The 21,952-nt window shown below is 32.1% G+C and overlaps 1 protein-coding gene across 1 annotated transcript in view; it reads left to right on the top strand.

Moving 5' to 3' along the window:
• Nucleotides 1-16,308: 16,308 nt before the first annotated feature.
• LOC132746049 (putative protocadherin beta-18) overlaps nucleotides 16,309-21,952 on the top strand; it is a 102,832-nt gene continuing 97,188 nt past the window's right edge. Inside the window, exon 1 of the mRNA XM_060735119.1 lies at nucleotides 16,309-16,394. The gene's annotated coding sequence lies outside the window, so the exon portion shown is untranslated. The remainder of the gene's footprint in view (nucleotides 16,395-21,952) is intronic.

A 21,952-nucleotide genomic window follows, 5' to 3' on the forward strand; every position in this document is an offset into this window, starting at 1 on the left:
ATGTCCAGAACATTTCCAAACTTGTATTAATGATAATAAAAATGTATCAGTTACGAGACCATAATCCATTTGGGGGCTCTTTACCGTTATCATTTTTTTAATTTTCAAAATCCTATTTATTACGGTAACGTTGTAGTTTTATGACATTGATAGTACTTTGTCTTGCTTATTATAGAGAAGAATCTAACATGTCTATCCTTTTTCACACATTATAGCTTCTTTTTTTTTTCAGAATTGGCATTACCAAAATTAAATGAATCTCACAATTCTAAGTTCTTTTTCACATGTTTCAGTCATTTTATTTGATTTCTTTGCAAATTCAAGATGGCTGCTAAGGTTCAAACACCTTCAGAGGCATGCCATTTTTTCCATGTTGAAAAAACTTTGCACTCATTTCTTAGTACTTGTTGATTACAGGAAGGGATTTGAGATTTGGACTGTAAACTTATAGTTTCCTACACTATTAAACTAAAAAAAATTCTGTATATTTGAAACTTTAGATGGCAGTAAATCTTAGGTATCATGTGAAATGTGAACTTGTGAGAACTTGGTCTCTCAAATATAGATTTATTAGTGATTATTCCTGAATTTCAGGATTTTTATACTCCCAAAAGCCATGTTTGCCCATATAAAACTTCTTAAAAAAATTCAGGATCTTTTATAATTGGCAACTTTTACCCATGTGGGGACAGGCTTAGGAAAGTGATATTTACTATCTATCTTTGCTTTCCTTAGTTCACGATGCAATAATGAAAATGCACAGGAGTTTCTGCTTATATCAGCTATGGACTTTATTTTGAGACTATTAACAGAGGGGTGTTTCTCTGTAAGGATGATGAATATCAATCAAATCAGTATAAGGGTGGTGCCCATGTGTAACATGGTACTTAAGATTCTGTAAGTTTCTAAGAATGAAAATGACTTTTCATTGACTTATTGAACAAGTATTGACTACTGTCTCTTTACTTAAAGGTACATGTCTTTATCAAAGATGAGTCAATAATCAAAAGCAAAAACATTTAGGTCAGTCTGCCATATTTATAGGTGGCACTATAATTATGCAAATTAACACTATATCTTACTGCATTATATGCATGGATGTGGTACCTTCAGGGTAATAATTATTAATATAACTAAGGTTTTCAAATTTATAAGTCTGATAGTCAGGAATGCTTGTCTGATAGTACAGGCTCTATACTGAGAACAAATTCCTGATCACTTTCAATTCCAACAAGGTAAGTGTTAAAAGAACTGCAGGTCACAAAGCCGAAAAACATTAAATTTGAAATTCTTATATAGATGAAGTGAAGGACTTAAAATTGAAAAATCTGCAAAGGATAATAAAGAAAAATATTCAAAATTAGATTAATATCAGGTTTATGCAATTCATAGTCCGATTTGAGCAATAAGCGTTGCAACACTTTTCATTTTTTGGCCATTTTGCATAATAATTTTTCTGGAAAAACTGGGATGAGGGAATGATCTGAAAATTTTCACCCTAAGTTATTGGTCCAGACCTACATCAAATAGTGCACAAATTTTGGTCCTGTCATCACAAAAAAGTCTCTTTAAAGAAATTTAAAATCAAAAGACTCGTAAAGTAACCAATAGTAAAAATCTAGATCTGAAGGGCATGGAAGCACAGGCTGGCTTAGCTCTATATTGGTGGCAAAGGTAGATGATTATAGATGTTTATTAACCCTTACTCCACTAAATATCTTAAATGGACTTGACTATCTTTTAATCTGGACAAAACCATTCATGATTTTTAGGGAAAATGACAAAATAAATACTGACTGAATAGTAGACAGTGCAGAACATGATAAGACAGCCAGACATGTTGGCTTATGTTAGTCTGCACTGGTTACATTTACATTAACAAATAGAAAAATAATATTTTGATAAAAAGGTCATGAAAATTTACTTACAACAAACAAGATTTTGCATTTCATTGCCTTTCATACCAACAATGATTCATGGCAGTATGAACCAGGCTATTCATGTATTTTACAATTATGTATATATTAAACAAATTGGATGTTCACAAATTCTAAATAAGTGAAATATGTAAAGTATACTACAAATTAGTTCACATATTTTTATTTTTAAAGTTTTTAATTTCATTTCAGCAAAAAAGTACAATTTACTTGATGTCCATTATTGTAATCATTAATTCAAAGAAATATTGAGGACAAAGTTTTAGTTGAGGGTTATTTCTTAGTTTTAATTTCTTAGCCAGAATGGAAAAGCTTTAATACTGTGTTATTGTTTGATTTTATTAACCTGTCAATTCCATACTCATTATACGGTCAATGCACAGAATATATTAATATTCGATAAGTGTTCGGTAAATTCCGTGAGAGGTACGCAGTAAGATGCGATTAAATTCATCTAGTTTCTATGAATTAGTTATACTGACCGTTATAGCGCAATAGAGTAAACTACGGGTATATAATTTCAAAATGTCCTACATGTAAGGTCGAGACCGTGTATGTCCAGAATTTTTTTCTTATTCATAACGATTTTCAAAATTTTTGAAGTTATGGTTGTTCTGTTTTTAATATGTATTGCACTCTTTTGTAAATACTAGATTTTTGTATATAACATTGTTTAAGAATTGATACTGAAATTACATTCGGATTATAATCAATAAATGTATTTCTAGAGCCGTAAAATACAATACCAAATGTGACAATTCAGTGTTTCTTAGTTGTTTCATATCCGTGTGGACAATTTTGCAAGCGCTTGACCATTTTCTTTAAAATATACCTAAAATTAAAAACAGAATAAGTCTAAAAAGAATGTCAAAAAAGGGATCGAACCTCGGACCCCTCATACATTAGGTAATCACTTAACCGACTGTTCTATTGCGGATGTTACGAGAACTAACATTAAGCTAGTGCGAGTTTTCCAAATGGTAGTGATATACTCCAATATTAATTCTCGTAAAATAAACGGACAAAGCCGAAGTGGGATCGAATATTCAAATGAGTGCTATAATGTATTCATTATTGACAGGTCAATAAAATCAGACTATAAATCATATAACTAAGATAAATAACTCATGCAATTACAATGAAATGGTTTATAAGGGTTTCTTCCCTTGGTACATTTCTCTACCTATTATTCAGTCTGTGAAATATATTCTGTCTGACCTTACATGCAAAACAAACAATTATCCTCAATTAATGACATTTTTGTTCAAAATTTACAACAAATGTTGTATTTTCCTTGATGTATGCAACTAATTCAATTATGATACTTAAGTAACATGCTATTTGTGCTTTCAAATATAGTTCATCTGCAGTAAAATTACATTTTTGATACATTCAGTGTGAAATTATCAAGATGTAATACACTGCTATCATGGTAATTTACTGAAAATCATGTAATAAACAGGAAGATTACATTCTAATAAGATAACATCCACAGTTTTAACATTAACAGAGAAAACATTAACAAAGTTTATATAGTGCAAGTGTTTCCATTAAAGCAGCATGCCTCCTGTTTCATGCTAATTTTCATTGAAAAAAAATTTGAAATTTATTTAAAAGTAATATATTGTGAAGTGAACAAAGAAAGTAATTTATACATATTGTAGCTTTACAATCCATGTAAATTACCAAAAAGGGGTCAAAACATGAAAAAATATTCCTTACTGCTCTAGTCACACAGTATATATATATATGGTGATATATACTGCAAAATCAGTCATTAATCACACATAACATGTAAATTATGTAAAAATTGTGCATGTATCATTAGGATTGATAATTATTTATAGAATTACATTTTTAAAAGGATGTAAAGATATTCTTGGTAAAATGAAATTTAGAAATTTAAAATTCAACAATTACTTTGTGATATATGGATAGAGCTTCAATAAAAAGTCTTTTAATATGTTTTTTATAAAACATAATTGATTTATATAAACAAACAAAATAAAACATTCCTTTACAAAATCAAATTAAGGCACCTCCAGATTTGTCGAGCATGTACAAAAACTCGGTATTTTCATTTAGTTACTTTGAAAAAAAAAAAAATATATTCTACAGGTTACAGACATTCAAATATAGTTTTATACATCTTTTTTTTTCTTTCAAAAATTGTTTATTCGAGGTGGAGGCGTGCAGCTTTAAGGAAGGAATGTTATATTAAAACCGCACCATTTCCAATTTATCTTTATCAAAGAAAGTGATGCATTTAATTTAAAAGATAATAAAATGAGGGAAATTTGAGCAATAAATACACAATGTATGAACAGCATTATTTGATTTATTTTCATGAAAGAAAAAAAAATGAACAACTTTAATCAGTAATTTTATGATTTTCTTTGTGAGGTTATAAATTGCCGTTTTTTTCCGATCTTTTCAGAACGTTAAATGTGTTAAAAGACCTAATACTGCAATGTAAATAGAAGCGACCGTATTGAAAAAAATTCACCAGAATGTCATTATCATTTATAATAGTTAATTAATTGTAGCCCTTTCGATAAATAACATTTTTCCTAATTATAGGTATTAGAATTTTTGTAATTTTCTAGTTAGTCATTTAGGTGGCATGTCTCCATCTTCTAATTATAAATATCATATTCCGTGGCGATTTCAGAGTAGCATGTTTACGTTCCATTGTTCATGGATTATTTGAAGATGAGTTACATTTTGGGTCCAGTTCAATACGCCTGGTTAGTGTAAATATGGATTAGAAATTAGATTTTCCAATTTCATTATTGCCCGATACAAAAGACCATAAATTAGTATAGTTGACAACAGAGAAGTGGCCTTGTTCTGTATGGGAGATAGATGGGAGATAGACGGCAAGGTTTATATCACGTGGAGATTTATACAATGATGTCACACCTAACAATGGTAGTATAAAGATATAGATATCAGATAGGTATAAACCCCATAACCCTCGACCCCGCCCCTGCCAATATATCACAGAATATTATTTCTATACTTTGTCATAGTGTTTTGTTATCATCCAAAATGTAAAAAAATATCAGATCATTCAAAATGTAAAAAAATATCAGGTAGCTGTTTTCTTTTATTAATCGATGATTATTAATCAAAGTATATAATAGCATAAGGCCCCACTGGATTTTCTTGTTGAATGATGATATATAACACTTACATTGTCATCATATTCTAATCATTTTATGCCAAAAAAAAAGGAGTTCAAAAGAAAAGATCTTGGTCAAAATGATATTATTTTGTTTTCATTGTTATAAAACTAACATTGATCATATTAGGTTATTATAATTTGGTATGCATACAAAATGTTAAGATTTGTTGAATTGCATTTTTTTTTCTACAATTCCTTGAGCTAAAGCCTTGTAAAGTCCACATTTAAAGGCACATTATGCCTAAGATATTCGTTTTTTTTTAAATTTTGTTAGAAAGTCAAACAAGTGTTTAGTAATGTTTTAACAGTGGATTTAAAGAATATTAAATGCTTAACAACTCAAGATAGTAGAGCTGAACATGCAAATATGTGCCATAAAGGTAGCAAAATGTAAACAAAGTACTAGTATTCTGACTTCCAAACAAAATACTAATTCACTATGATTATACCAATTGCAAACAGCGCAAAAGTAGCAAAAGTTGTATTTTTTTTATAAACTTTAACAATTTCAAATATAAAATGTTCTAAGAAAATGAAAAAGATAGTTTTTCTGAGGTATAATGGGCCTTTAAGTTACAGTCGAACATCGGATAAACAAGAATAAACATTATGGAGAAATTTTGAAATATACTAAATATGACCATGATCTAGATCCTTATCTTTTAAACTTAGTGAACAGGTCCCATGAACAGACATGATATTTAGACAAAAGAAAACAGAAACTACACTATTGTTTTATTCATCACAAGATATTATTCGTTTTGTCATATTTCTTTTTGTTTCTGATCCATAAATTCACAGACACTTGTCTGCCAAAGTTATGGTTATGAATAATTGTTATTAATCATTACCAATTTTGTTTAAGTTGATCAATTTTTGAAATTATAATCAATCATTGTTAAAATCCTACTGGATCATAAAGAAAGAAATTTTTTATATTTTTTGTTTGCCTGTCTGGCAGCCAACGTGCGTGTCTATTAATTAATACCTGTTTGTTTGTTAGTCTGTCTGTCTGTCTGTCTGTTTTCCTGTCTGCCTGCCTACTTACTTATCTTTTTGTTAATACCGTTTTGGTTTATTAGTCTGTCTGTTGGTTTGCTTGTCAGTTTGCATGTCTGTCTGTTTGTTTGCCGCTAAACTGTTTATTTGTTTGTATTCTTGTCATTTTGACTTCTTGCTTGTCTGTTTGTTTGCTTGTGTTTTATGACATAGTAATAGAATAACACAATAGTTATAATATATACCAGTATTGTGGACCTGTTGAAATTGAAATATTTTTGTAATTTAAAATTCAATATCAAATTATACTCTGTGGAAGCTATCTAGCTTAGCGTTTAGGGAAGGTCAGTAATTCTACTCAGGTACCAAGGTGTTTGTTACTAAGTTAAGTTGGAATGTCGCCATATGACCTTCACAGTGTTAGTGTGACTTTAAACCGAACAAAAAACTCTTACTCATTTCATAATTATACATTCCAGCATTTACTTGGATCATTCTTTGCTTCCATTTGAGTCACAATTTCAACTACTGTGAATTTACTTAATTTCGCGAGCATGGAATTTCGTGGTTTTAACCGTTTTGTCACAAAAAAACATTTGTGTGGGTTCTTAAAGTTGTGGACTATTTATATTTTCCTTAGGAAAATCTAAATAATGTAATGCAAAATAATCTTACAGCAGATGAAATGAAATTTTGTTGGATCTTAAATTTGCGGATTGACCTATCCAATAAAATCACGAAAATTAGTGCTCCATGAATAATTATGATTTTGCAGTAACTGAGTGCACTGATATTAATTTTTTCAACATTTCAATTTTACGACTACCAGAGCTTAGTTCTTAAACCAACTGCACTGCACATTATTGTTTCCAAACATCCAGTGGTTTATATTGTCTTTTATGTTAATTATAAAATCATTTAAATTGTTAGTTAGAAAACCATTAAATTTCATTCCACGAAATAATTATAGTGCATTTTAACGTACAGCACTTGAGTAAGCTATTGATATGCTAAATTTAGCTTACATTATTGAAACAAACTTTCTTAATTACCTTCAACTGCTAATTGTTTTTAAATCTGAAAAAGTTAAAAATTCTGTATGTATGCCAAGAATGATTATATAGTGCTTACGGGCGGAAATAACATATACTTTTATCTTATATTAAATTTTAAGAAACATTTGTTAACAATTTTTCAAGGATTATTGAATTTATTTTCTGTAACCAGACAGTAATACATGAAGTGTCTTCAAGAGATAAGTTATTTCAGTTCAGTTTAACTCAGCCTTACCGGTACCTTACCTAGGCCAGCCCGGTGTAGAGCTGTGAAGTCCGGCCCTCTATTCTGTAGGCTGACCAACTTCAAATTTTCATCTTGAATATCCCTGTATTTCCAAATTGTATTGTTAGCTGGTTTAAAACACTCAAGCCTGGTTCCAGGACTAACAAGTACATGTGTCATATGTGTAAACATGATCAAGGCGAAAGTTTGGCTCAAACTTACAGTCCATTGATGAAACAGAAGCTTGTTCTGCCCCCATAGCAGCAAGACAATCACTTTTTTGCTAGTTATACAGCAAGCATACATGTATGATTGGGGAAACAGACTACTGTTTTATGTTTTTAATATGTAGTTCATTTTTATTTTTTTTTTTTTTAAGAACACTGTCATTATAGGGACTATTTGGAACTACCAAAATGTAGTTTAAACTTTAGATAAAAGAAAAAGCTGTGAAACCTTTTTTTCAGATTGATCAAATTTGTGGGAATGGTAATTGATAGTTTGAGAATACTAATTTCCTAGATACTTGTTACAAAAAAAGAAAATGAAAATGATGTATTCTGTTTGTAAATACCGCATTGGAGAATATTTAAGATTTATTATTCTCATTGGTTTAGACCTTGTTTTATCTCCCTATCTCCCTTGTTGTTGGGTTTTTGTTTGTCAGCCATTTTTTTTGCCTTCTTTAATTATTATTGGGAGCGCGTCAAATAATTTTTTTTGTGTTTTAATATTTAATCTTAATGATTTATTTTCAATGATATTCTGTGGTTACTATGAATTATTGATGAAGACCAAAGTTTGACACATTTTGGAACTGTGTGAGTGCAATGTTACCCTGGATTTTTAATTTTGCATTATAGTTGACTTAATGTTTAATGACTTTACACAGGAAAATAGAAAAGTAAAGTATGAGGTATAAAATTGTAAATGACATATAAAAATAAACATGCTTCAAGGGCATGGACCTGTCACTGCTGCTTGCAAATTGCTTTCTTGTAAAGAAGACAAGGGGATGACTGTAAAAATCTATTGTAATTATCTGTTATCAATGAAATAGAAATGAAATTACCCCAATTCAGTTTGGTCAACAATCTGTTTGTTTGCTGTTTATACATTTCATTATTATATTATCATATCTTTTAGCTTTAAGTTTTAAGTTACACAGTGAATGTGAAGGTCATAAGGCTATTGACCCCAAGTCTGTATTTGGAACAGGACCTTTGATGCCCCACTGTTCATTATTATGTCTCCCCCACCTCGGGGGGAGACATATTGTTTTTGCCCTGTCCGTCCGTCAGTCCGTCCGTCCGTCAGTCCGTCCGTCCATTCTTCGTTTCCGGACGATAACTAGAGTTCCTTTTGACCTACAGCTCTCAAACTTCATAGGATGAATGGTCTTATTGAGCAGATGATCCCTATTGTTTTTGGGGTCAGTAGTTCAAAGGTCAAGGTCACAGTGACCGTTTGTCAATTTCTCGTTTCCGGATGATAACTAGAGTTCCTTTTGACCTACAGCCCTCAAACTTCATAGGATGATTGGTCTTATAGAGCTGATGACCCCTATTGTTTTTGGGGTCAGTAGGTCAAAGGTCAAGGTCACACTGACCGTTGGTCAATTTCTCGTTTCCGGATGATAACTAGAGTTCCTTTAGACCTTCAGACCTCAAACTTCATAGGATGATTGGTCTTATTGAGCAGATGATCCCTATTGTTTTTGGGGTCAGTAGTTCAAAGGTCAAGGTCACAGTGACCCTTGGTCAATTTCTCGTTTCCGGATGATAACTAGAGTTCCTTTTGACCTACAGCCCTCAAACTTCATAGGATGATTGGTCTTATAGAGCAGATGATCCCTATTGTTTTTGGGGTCAGTAGGTCAAAGGTCAAGGTCACAGTGACCGTTGGTCAATTTCTCATTTCCGGATGATAACTAGAGTTCCTTTTGACCTACAACCTTCAAACTTCATAGGATGATTGGTCTTATTAATCAAATGATCCCTATTGTTTTAATGGTCAGTAGGTCAAAGGTCAAGGTCACAGCGACCGTTGGTTAATTTCTCCTTTCCGGATGATAACTAGAGTTCCTTTAGACCTACAACCCTCAAACTTCATAGGATGATTGGTCTTATTGAGCAGATGATCCCTCTTGTTTATGGGGTCAGTAGGTCAAAGGTTAAGGTCACAGTGACCATTGGTCATTTTCTCATTTCCGGATGATAACTAGAGTTCTTATCAGTGAGGACATTTAACTATTATTGATATATCAGTGATATATCAGTTGTCTGGTTTTATATACTCTGTTCTTTTATCTCCATTTCCATTCCTGTTTCCATTCACAGTTATTCTCAGCAGTGGGGGAGACATGCGCTTTTTTACAAAAGCATCCTCTAGTTTCAGGTATATTGAAACCAAAGAAGAACTCATAACCTTGAATAAACTAGCTGAGTTCTCACTCAGTAGGAACTCAAAAGTTCCAGTGTTGTGATTTGAACCCACAGCAGTGAGGGTCATGTGAGTAAAAGTCTGTGACCATCACCAGTCGACCTTATGATATGAGAAGTAAATGTTAGATGTTTTATCCTTGACCTTGTCAAAAGAACAAATTATTACTTTTACGAGTATTATAAAGTGTTATAAAGGACATCCCTTTGTTGTACTGGTAGGATGTCTTACAATGAAGCCTATCAAACATTTCTATTTTATAAAAGCTGATAAGGAAATCCTAGTAGTGGTAATTGATCTTTCTGTCTGAGTGTGATTCTGTCCTATTCTGTTTCATATTTGTCAGGAAATACAATTGTTTTTATCATTTTTTAGAGACTGACTAACAGACCCTGTAATAAAACTACCTATTACAATAATTGTAGTTAGTACAGACTTTCTTGGGCCGGTATAGACGTGGAAAATGGTGAGCGAGAGGGGCATAGACTTGCTATTCCAGAAGATCTTTGCTATTCCAGAAGATCTTTGCATACAACTGGTTGTTATTAAAGGTAAAATGAGTGTTTTTTTGTCCTTTAATTTTGATTACTTTAATTTTGATTTTTACAAAGTAAGTTTATCAAAATTAAGAGCAAATAGCCTATGAATTTTCTATTAATTGAGACACACTTAAAAAAAAGCCATTTGATATTTTTGATACTAATGACATATTGTCATATAGGTATGTGAACATTTGATCCTTACCACATTAAATATCTTAAATGGACTGGTCCCATGAATCTGGAGGCGTATTGCTTTAATCTTAGTATACGTTTGGTCTGTGAACCTACCCCACTATTTCAGGTATGTATTGTCACCGAACAGGAACCCATAACCTTGAATATCTTAGTATACGTTTGGTCTGTGAAGGCTGGCTCTCAATTTCATTAGTTCTATAATGAATTCATTATAAATTTATGTTAATTAATTAATATAAATAAAAATCTACCGCAACTAGGATGGAGACTGGTTTGTTTACTTCCTATTGACTCAGACTGGTCGCCCTGATTGACATTTTAATTGCTGTATTTGGTAGCCTTTCATCTGATAAATATTACAGATAATTACTTGAGTGTTTCATCAAGTTAAAATTTTATGACATTTACACTTACAAATTCTAATAAATCTCGACAGTATCTCAAATTATTAACCGATCAAGTACAGAAAAATCTTTGTTTTTATGGTCAATATAATGAGAAATTAAAGTCACACTTTAAATAAATGTTATTTTTCAAACTGGGTAAATGCCAAACATTAAGGGTAATAATTAGTTTTTTAAGTGTAATAAAATAGTTAAAGTTTATTAAATTTGGTCATAAGTGGGTAAGTAAGTACTTTTACATAGAGAGAGAATGTTCCTGAATTAAAGCCTTTGATCTGCTGATACATAGTTTTATAGCCAGAATATTACAAGATAATTTGTTTTTAAATACTAGTAGGAAACAGTGAAAATCTGATTCTTTTCATAATTGTTTAAAATAAAAATGGCAGGGAGCCATTTATAATGAAAGTGGAGGGAGTTGGGGTGGGGGCGGGGGTAGTATTATTTGAGATTATTGGTTGAATTTTGATAAAGGATTAATTGGGAGTATTCAGTACTACATATTCAAAATGATGACAATATTTATTGAAACAATGCCCCCGCAGCCTTCTTGGAATAGATATAGGTGGTCAGATCCACAATTTTTGCAGTTAAATGCTTAAACCCCTACTTATACACAATGAGAGATAATTTGTCCCTTACTATTTTGGTTGGTATTTACTACACACGCTATCCAGAGATATCAGTAAAGTAAAATTATTGTTCCCACCCAGCCTCTCCTATCACCATCCTTCACACTCGGTCCCCTCCCCTCAAAATATCCTCCAAACTTTAAGCCCTCCTAACCCACCCCAGTGCATAACCAATAAATTTATCTATATTGCATTTATCAAGCACCTTGTTTATTCATCTTTCTTGCTAGATTAGGTAAAGGAAGGGAAAGAAGTGTAAGAATAAATAAATAAATGAGCAAACATCAATGTAACGAATAAATGAATAAATGAGCGACCATCAATGTAACAGTAAACCATCTACAAAGCAAGTTATTTATTCGCTGCACCATGTAAATATGCATTTGTGTGCGTAAGAGAAATTAAAGCGAACCAAGAACTATTTACAAGTTGTGCCAATCTGTGATTTGTCTTCATAAAGCTATTTTATACCACATTTTTTCCCCCACGCTGCTCTTCATCAAATATTGATGCGATTGAAGATTCACTTTCGAACGAGCTCACAATACTGAAACCTTGTCATCATTGCAACATATTATTATTCCACCAGGATTTTTCCTGAGCCTTCAATGTCTTCATTAAATGCATACAAATAACAGTCTATAGGACTGATTTCGTTTAAACTTGATTACGTTCGTAAACCATTCATAGGTGTAACTGAATTTCTAAATTAGGAACAGTGTCTATAATAGCTAATTCCGAATAATAACACCTTTCAATCTAATTATACTAGATCTAGAGGGATATGCAAAATATTGAGAGTGCTAGATATGAATTCAAAGAAAGATTATTGCATTTTATGATTTGAACTTGAAGAGGTAAATAATTAAATTAAACAGAAGTTTAATTTAAATTGTATTTATTGATAGATGAATCAATTTATTTGCGTAGCCTTGAGGAAGAATTTAGTTAAAGATGTTATGTGTTGATGGAATATACGCTAAAAAATTGTAATACCCAGCCCTATGTGAAGAATTATGAGGATTTTAGAAAATAATAAAACAATAAATAAAAACTTCTGTCTGTCTACTTTAGGATGTAAGACGTCTGTATGGTAAAATGTCAAATGTTATTGTAAATCTTGTTTTAGCAAGGCTTTTCGAAAAATAGGGAGAGCTATTGTACTCATCGCACCGGTGTTGGCATCTCACTGTGGTTAAGTTTTTGTTTGCAAGTTGATATCTCCAAAACTACCGAATGGAATGGGTTAAACTCTCTCCAAGGCCCCCCATATCTTTAACATGGATTTTGACAGAATTAAGGCCCTTTTTGAACTAAAAATTCTACATTATCCATCTTTTGTTCACTATCAAGCACTACAAGTAATCTAGCACACTGTCCTTCCAAACAGCTCTTGTTTTTAATAGAAATTTATAGTTATTATATTATTAGATTTATGTCAACTTTAATGAAAGTTTTAGAAATTTACCAAAGTACATGTTACCTGACTAATATGAGTTGTTAATAAATTGTTAAAATTAAAATATTAAGTTAAGTAAGCAAGAGTTATTAAATATAAGGTTTAGTTATGCAGATCTACTGATCTTGTGGAAATAGTGCAGCCTGCTTGTATTGGCTTACTGGTTAATTTGGATGACAAACTTGTCCTGTCTTGAATCTGGTACAGTCCATTTGTTATTATAAGGGGCTTTGTCTGCTTTGATATCAATGCTAAAATCATGTAGCCAATGAAATACAGCCCTTTCAGACTACAAAAATACTTGTGCATGCTGACTATGGCTTGTCTGTATGTATCTTGTGGCCCATGCATATTTTATAGCATCGTCAGATATCCATTGCCGAACCATTAACATTATTATGTTACATGTTATTGTTAATCAACCATGGGTAACCCAAAAAGATTTCATAGTCATTGTCACCCCTATTTCTTTAATTGTAGTTAAATTTTTGATAAAGAAATTGTTATTATTAGATGAAGAAGCAAAGTGGGGATTGTCTGGTTTGTCTTGACTCTATGTCAGTTTGTATTGACTCTAGATATGTTTAATTGATGCCACATTTAGCCCCACGGCTGATCAACATCACTATTCTGAAGTCTCCTGACAATTTTATGGCACTCTCTACCAGCTACATTGACTGTTACATTGTGAAGAGCAATGGACAGAGTCTGAAATACATTGTTTCTGTCCTTTTTTATTTAGACTAGAAGAAGAATATAGCAACTAAACATAACTTATCCAGATGCCAATGTCTGCATTACACATTCTTTTTGCAATTTAAATATTCGCTAAAATCTCCAATCTGTTTTACAAGATCACTATTGTAGCTATAACTGCATAAGATCAATAACTCTAGCCAAAATATTTTACTGAATTATAGCCCTTTTTGAACTTTGAAAATTTTGTTTGTGCAATATAAGTTCAGGACTTACAACTACTGAAAATATTAATTTGAAACTTAACCTCTAATCCCAATATTAAGTCTTCTAGTATTGGTTTTCTCTGAATTATTTATTTTCTTTTTTTGAACTCGAAAAATGCCTTCATTTATATTTTGGTACTTGTCTAATTATTAATATAGCACTATGAATACTAAAGCATGCTTGTGGACCTCAGGTAACTGTTGCTTAGGCCATCCTTAAAAAAATGTTTGTTTGCAGTAACCCGACCCAGATTTTTCAAGAAGGGTAGGTAGGTCGATTTTTTTTTTTTTTATTGAACTGTACTCCCAAATAAACATGGAATTTCAAAATGCTAGACAATTTATGCTTTGATAATTAATAAATTGATAAATGAATTCTATTTAAATAATACCTACATTTTATTTCTTCTATTAACCTTTAAAAGAACAAAAACAAAGCACAAGGCATAATTTTTTGATGCAAAAAAAATTTTTTTTTATCCAGACCATGAAAAAAACTTTTGAGTAGGGGCAAATTTTGTGAGTCGGTCGCGTTACTGCAAACAAACATTTTTTTAAGGATGGCCTTAGGTACTGTATTTTGTTTGAATAGTAAACCTGGTACTGAACTATAGTAATATTTTTTTATTTGAAACTTTAAAAGAAATATATATCTTTGAAAATTTTAAAGTTATTTATAATTGCATAACTAGCAGTTGGGGACTGTGCTTACTTAATATGAGAAAAATAGTTTAACTGTTAAAATTTATGCCCCCTTCTTTGTTTAAATCATATTAGATAACAGAAGTTCAAATAACACCCTCTTTTGTCTGCCTCTCAACAGAGGGATTTTGGGTTTGATTCCTATTTGGGTCAGAACCATGTTTTCTAACATGAAACCTGAGTACTGGTTAGTTCCGGCAAATAGACTCAAGATTGGTTTAACAAGCTTTGAGCTTTTTTCGCAATCAAACTAAATGAATAATGTTTAAACTTTTGAATTTGTGTGCTAGGGAAATGGTAAAAACGTCACAGTTTCATGGGGAGGGGGCATTTATTGCGGAGTGGTTAAGGTCGTTAGCTAGCTTGCGAAACGTCCTTGGTTCTACTTGGGTGCCTTTTTTGTGCCTGAAATAAAGCATGCCGAGGGGAAACTGAAATCTTCATCCATCAGTAAAGCTGGAAAGTAACCATAGAAAAAGCCGGGAAAAAAAAGTTCAGTAATTTTTGTACAGTATTAACAGGTGTCCATGATTTCTGTAAAGAAAACTGTCGCAAATTAAAGATATTTCAAAACGCAACCAATAATATGTTCATCACACATTTATATATTAAAGTTTTCTATTCTTATACCAACATGTCATTCTTGAAGTAAATATAATTATATATACCAAGTTACAACAATATTAGCTTACTTAAAGCAGTAAATAATTTACCTAGAACTCATTAATTAGTAAATGTAGAATCCCCACAAGGCCTGTGTTAAGCCCTAAGAGCAAGGTTTAAAGTGAGGAAAGATGAATGAAGAGTTAAGATGATGATACCTGAGGTGACATCACTTCAACATTTATCAGTGTCTGTCAATCAACACCTTATTCTATATCAATTATTCAGACAAAGGTCAACATAGCGTTGTCTTATCTCCCCACACTAATTACTGTAACCTGAGATAAACACTGCAGCTTAACATTGTTTCTTTAATGCTTTTAAAAGTATGGTGTACAGTATAGGTCAACATTAATGTTTCTTTAATGCTTTTAAAAGTATGGTGTACAGTATAGGGTCAGCATATATGTATCTTATGCTCCTGTCTGATTTTGTAGAATGATTTACCAAAATAATTTACAACTTTTGCTACTTTGGACAAGTTGTGAGTCACTGCCAAGCCCAAACTTTAGTGATTCTCACTATGCTACCTTTATTTCAATGGATGAACAAATTCAAATCTTTATTTCAGCATTAAAGATATAAATAAGGCAAAGAAATTCAGGAAGATAAGTGTTAAAAAGTTCCTGCAGCATGAGATAGTAGTATTGCTTCATTATGTCAGATACATTGCATTTTTGAATCATTATGATGCACATGATTGGTCAACATATTCATTATGATTTCTATTTTATTTGAATTATCATGGAAACATTAATAATATATATTGATAATTCTTGTAATTGCTTTATTAATGACATATTTTGTTGTACATTGTAGAATGTGAGTACAAAGATCATGAAGTTGATGCTTCATTTACTGTATACAGCTCCACCAACAAAACCCTGCTGCACATGCATGACCACCGATAATGTATCCTGCAGGTCACCAAACGAAACAGGCGAAGGGACAAGGGCAGATCATTGCGGCCATAGTGCTTGTGTATTCAGGTGCTTTCTACATTTTTATTTATAAATGTTGTGAATAAGTTGTCAGTCACTTGCATACCAGTTAGTTATCCAGGAAAGCCAGTTAGGTAGACCAATTGTCCCTTTAAAATCCAAAGAAAGAAAAAAATACAAACCAGGCAGTGTATGAATTAGTTGTCCATGTGATCTTTGTGTTGAACTTCCAAACTCATTAACAATGCTATAATGATGTGCTAAGCATTTAAAGGTTGCTCCCTTCTCTTCCCCCAAGGGACCCACACCACTCCTCCCCCAAAAGGTTGCTTGAACTACCAACATATACTATGTTGAATTTCATCTTTTCTTGATACAAAATGATGATTTAGTTATATGAATGGCCAGTATGACAAAATGTAAACTGTAATGTAAATATAAGCAACAATTAAAGAGAAAATATAAAGCTGTTTAGATAATCACCAACTAAGTCAGGATCTACTATTATGATCATATCACAAATTTCTTAATCTTCTATTCTACATCTCTACCATTACCTTGATACCCTTGTCTTGTTATACTCCCCCAAGCCAGTCGGTTGGTCAGTCTGTCCGATCATCTCCCTCATGGTTTCCGAACGATAACTAGAGTTGGGAATGCATTATTATAATCAAACTTGGTATATAGCAGCCTTATGTTGAAACCAAAGTTGTTAAATTTATACGATGCACTTGCCTTATTTAAATTTTTTTGTCTGGTATTTTCAGTGAGTTAAGAATTGAAATATTGAAAAATACGCAGCCAGATGGTACAAGATGCTAAGCCTCAAGACTGAACAGTTGTCATGAAACCCTCTAGGTCTATAATGGTGATAATAAGTCTGTATATATAAAACTCAAAAGGTTGAGGCTTCTGGTATAGTGATAATGCTTAAGCATTTCAGGCATTTAAAAAGTATTTTCGTAGCAACACAAAATTGTTATTCTCCTTAAAAACATACCCTTTAACTATATAGGTTTGTAATTTGTTCCTGGACAGGTTTTATTTTAGACTTGATTTCTTTTGGAATGGCAGACAAATAATTGTCAGTTTATAGGCTATTGATTGTGAAATGAAACTATCAAATCCCAGGAATACAAATGTTGCTAAAAGAACACACACAGGCAGACATTAATATTGAAGTGCAGGTATTAAAATCTTAATACTGGGGTAAAGCAGGGTGTTATTTCTTGTGCCTTCCTATTTATATAAAGAATAATTGATGAGACTTGGAGTGGAAGCTTTCTTTTTTCCCAGCCCTTGCGTTTCTGATCTCCAGTGTAAATTAATACTTAATTCCATGAATAATTAATTCATCTGTTCGAGTGATAGCAATAGTTTTTCTCGTCAAAATAATTAAGGTTTGTAATTACATTTGTAAATTGACATTTATTAGCTTTCCTCGAACATACAATAAAACAAACTAACTTCCTTTTGCGTCTCTCTCCCCATCTTGTGTGCTGCAAATGAAAGGTGGATTTTCCCAATTAGCGTATTTTGTTGATTAATTAATTAACCACGGTCCTGAGTGTAACTTACATCAAAAGGTGAGGTTGATTTACTAACATTGTTTCTATTTCTAGACAGTGTTGTAATACACATAAATGGATAAAATGCACCAAGAGGTGTTCATGTATTTGTATGGAATTAATCTTTAATTGTCTCCTAGGAAAAGGTACAAGGAATGTAACCGGATATAAATTTCATTCCTTGCCTTTGAAAAAAAAAAATGAATAGTACTTAAGTTTTGAAAAATTGGATTTAAAGATTTCGTCAAATTGGTTTGTCATGTAAAATGCTCAACCATACTGTGCTTGAAGAATAGAAGGAAAAGAGCATTTACCGTACCTTAATAAGGGTAAGAACAAAAATATTGCTTAAGTTTTGCTTTTTCAGCCTTAAGTATGAGGTAAGTCACTCAGTTATTTTGCATTATTTACCTAACTCTGTCAGTTAGTGAGGCATTGAATTGTACCCCATCTCTTGATTAGCATGAAGCATACATTTATATTATTGTTTAAAACTTTTTTTATTATGAATTAAATTCACCTTGAAAAATGTATGAGTGAACTGTTAGGTATGGTTTTTCTTTTCTTTTTTTTAAAGAATTTTAATACTGATCAGTATCATATTCTCATATTCACCTGACTCTCTTTACAGTTATTTTCCGAGTGATATTTATTCACATATCTATTGAAATATTTAACTTCAGAAGTCATGGTATTTCATCATAAGGTTTGATGTTGGCACCTGATTTCAGAAATTCTTAAATGGACTTGCCCAGTGTCCTTGTTTGGAACTATCATTTCTTGCTTTTAGGGATATCAAGGTAAAAATTTGAAGTTCAGGCCTTGAGATTATAAAACATATTTCTGAGTCAGGATTTCAATGGTAATTGAACAATCAACATTCTGTAGCACTTTCTGACCAATCAAATACTTGATATCTGAGTTTGAGCTCAGAGATTTTATCACAACCTTAGACCCAGGTCAGCTAACAGTATCATAGGGCCTGGTCACATAAGGCACAAATTGTGCTGGTTAGCCTGGCTTAATACTGAGGAAATGGCTCTTGACCATCGGTTCAAGCGTTAGAAATAGATATTGTTTCAATTTTTTTTTCACGTCTTTTGTTATTTTCTCCTTGAAAAACAGATAACGTTATTACAGAAATCAAGTGTTCATTAATGATTATACATTGTAGTTACATACTGATTGATCTGAGTGCAAATGGACATAACTCTTACATAATAAATTTGTAATATGAATTACAGCTAATTTGCACCAAACCCTCGATACAATGTATAACTATTTTATAGGGATTATGATTTTGTCCAGTACCTTGAAATTCTAATTTTATATTGTTTATTTAATGATCTCCATAAAGTGAAATGTATATAATTCAGATGGAAATGATAACGGAGGGATTTTTCATCTTAAGGTTTTAATATTTCGGTCATAACAATGTAAATGTATGCTAATGGAAACAAGAGTAAAGTTTTTTAAGTGGTAAAACATGTAGTTTGTTGTTTGAGGGGGGAAATTGCTCATTATTTCGCTTTGTGGCCTTTGGCTTTTACTTATGAATATTAAATATGTTTTTTCAGTTGGTGAAGGAAATGTTGGTTAAACTATATTGGTAAAGCCAGTGGGCATGTATAAATAATTTATGGTTTTGGGGAGGTAGTAATTTTTTATGAAGTTTTTGTATATAGGGAATTGTTGCACTAGAAATTAGCTAATTGTAATTTGAGAATTTATAACGAGCCTTGTGTAATGAAATTCAAGCCTATAAGGCTTTAGCCTTTCTTTTGTTCTTGTTGTTATCTAAATTTAGTATCAATTGACTGAATAATAAATATTTTATACTTATTGTCAAACTAAACTTTCTTAGATTTGTGCTTCTGTATGTATGAATACTTGATTTTGCCATAATAATAGCTATTACACATCTATCTTGCATAATTAGAACCCGGGGATGTGAAACAAGGTTTCCTGCGACAATTTTTTTGTGACAAAAATGTTTAATACCATTGAAATTTGTTGTTTCTTCAAAAAAAACCCAACTGATAACAGCACTGGCACATAATCAATGAAATTTTTTTAGAAACTTAAAGTACCTGTTTATGACTGAAATACTGTTTAATTTCTTAACTCATCCATTTGTTTTGTAGGTGCATAATTTCAGTATCAGGATTATATACTGTATGACTTTTGTTTAGGTTGAGCCTTGATAATTATTTGCTATTTTAGTATTGGTATTTTAAATCATATCTTTTATCACTATCTGCATTTTATAACTTTCTCCAATTTTTAGCTCACCTGACCACGAAGTGGTCAAGGTGAGGTATAGTGATGGGGCTATGTCCGGCGTCTGTCGTCGTGCGTCGTCAACAATTGGGTTCTTAACAGTCTAGCAGTCACAGTTTTGATTGGATCATCATCAAACTTTGTCAGAATGTTTGTCTCAATGAAATACAGATCGAGTTCGAAGATGGGTTATCTCGGGTCAAAAACTAGGTCACAGGAGCTAAAAATAGAAAAAGCTTGTTAACACTCTAGAGGCTGCAGTTTTCATCCAAATATTCTGGAAATTTGTCAGGAAGGTTGTTTTAATGATATCTAGGTCAAGTTCGAAGATGGGTCATCTCCGGTCAAAAACTAGGTCACAGGAGCTAAAAATAGAAAAAGCTTGTTAACACTCTTAACAATTGGGTTGTTAACAGTCTAGCAGTCACAGTTTTGATTGGATCATCATCAAACTTTGTCAGAATGTTTGTCTCAATGAAATACAGATCGAGTTCGAAGATGGGTTATCTCGGGTCAAAAACTAGGTCACAGGAGCTAAAAATAGAAAAAGCTTGTTAACACTCTAGGGGCTGCAGTTTTCATCCAAATATTTTGGAAATTTGTCAGGAAGGTTGTTTTGATGATTTCTAGGTCAAGTTCGAAGATGGGATATCTCCGGTCAAAAACTAGGTCACAGGAGCTAAAAATAGAAAAAGCTTGTTAACACTCTAGTGGCTGCAGTTTTGATTCAAATATTCTGGAAATTTGTCAGGAAGGTTGTTTTGATGATTTCTAGGTCAAGTTCGAAGATGGGTCATGTCTGGTCAAAAACTAGGTCACAGGAGCTAAAAATAGAAAAAGCTTGTTAACACTCTAATGGTTGCAGTTTTCATCCAAACATTCTGGAAATTTTTCAGGAAGGTTGTTTTGATGATTTCTAGGTCAAGTTCAAAGATGGGTTATCTCAGGTCAAAAACTAGGTCACAGGAGCTAAAAATAGAAAAAGCTTGTTAACACTCTAGAGGCTGCAGTTTTCATCTAAATATTCTGGAAATTTGTCAAGAAGGTTGTTTTGATGATATCTAAGTCAAGTTTGAACATTGGTCATCTTCGGTCAAAAACTAGGTCACAGGAGCTAAAAATAGAAAAAAGCTTGTTAACACTCTAGGGGCTGCAGTTTCATCCAAATATTTTTGGAAATTTGTCAGGAAGGTTGTTTTGATGATTTCTAGGTCAAGTTTCGAAGATGGGATATATCTCCGGTCAAAAACAAGGTCACAGGAGCTAAAAATAGAAAAAGCTTGTTAACACTCTAGTGGCTACAGTTTTGATTCAAATATTCTGGAAATTTGTCAGGAAGGTTGTTTTGATGATTTCTAGGTCAAGTTTGAAGATGGGTCATGTCTGGTCAAAAACTAGGTCACAGGAGCTAAAAATAGAAAAAGCTTGTTAACACTCTAATGGTTGCAGTTTTCATCCAAATATTCTGGAAATTTTTCAGGAAGGTTGTTTTGATGATTTCTAGGTCAAGTTCAAAGATGGGTCATCTCAGGTCAAAAACTAGGTCACAGGAGCTAAAAAAAAAGAAGAAGCTTGTTAACACTCTAGAGGCTGCAGTTTTCATCTAAATATTTCTGGAAATTTGTCAAGAAGGTTGTTTTGATGATATCTAAGTCAAGTTTGAACATTGGTCATCTTCGGTCAAAAACTAGGTCACAGGGGCTAAAAATAGAAAAAAAGCTTGTTAACACTCTAGGGGCTGCAGTATTGATTCAAATA

This window comes from Ruditapes philippinarum, unplaced genomic scaffold (assembly GCF_026571515.1).
Source record: "Ruditapes philippinarum isolate M1 unplaced genomic scaffold, ASM2657151v2 ctg5380_1_1_1_1, whole genome shotgun sequence".
Taxonomy (NCBI): domain Eukaryota; kingdom Metazoa; phylum Mollusca; class Bivalvia; order Venerida; family Veneridae; genus Ruditapes; species Ruditapes philippinarum.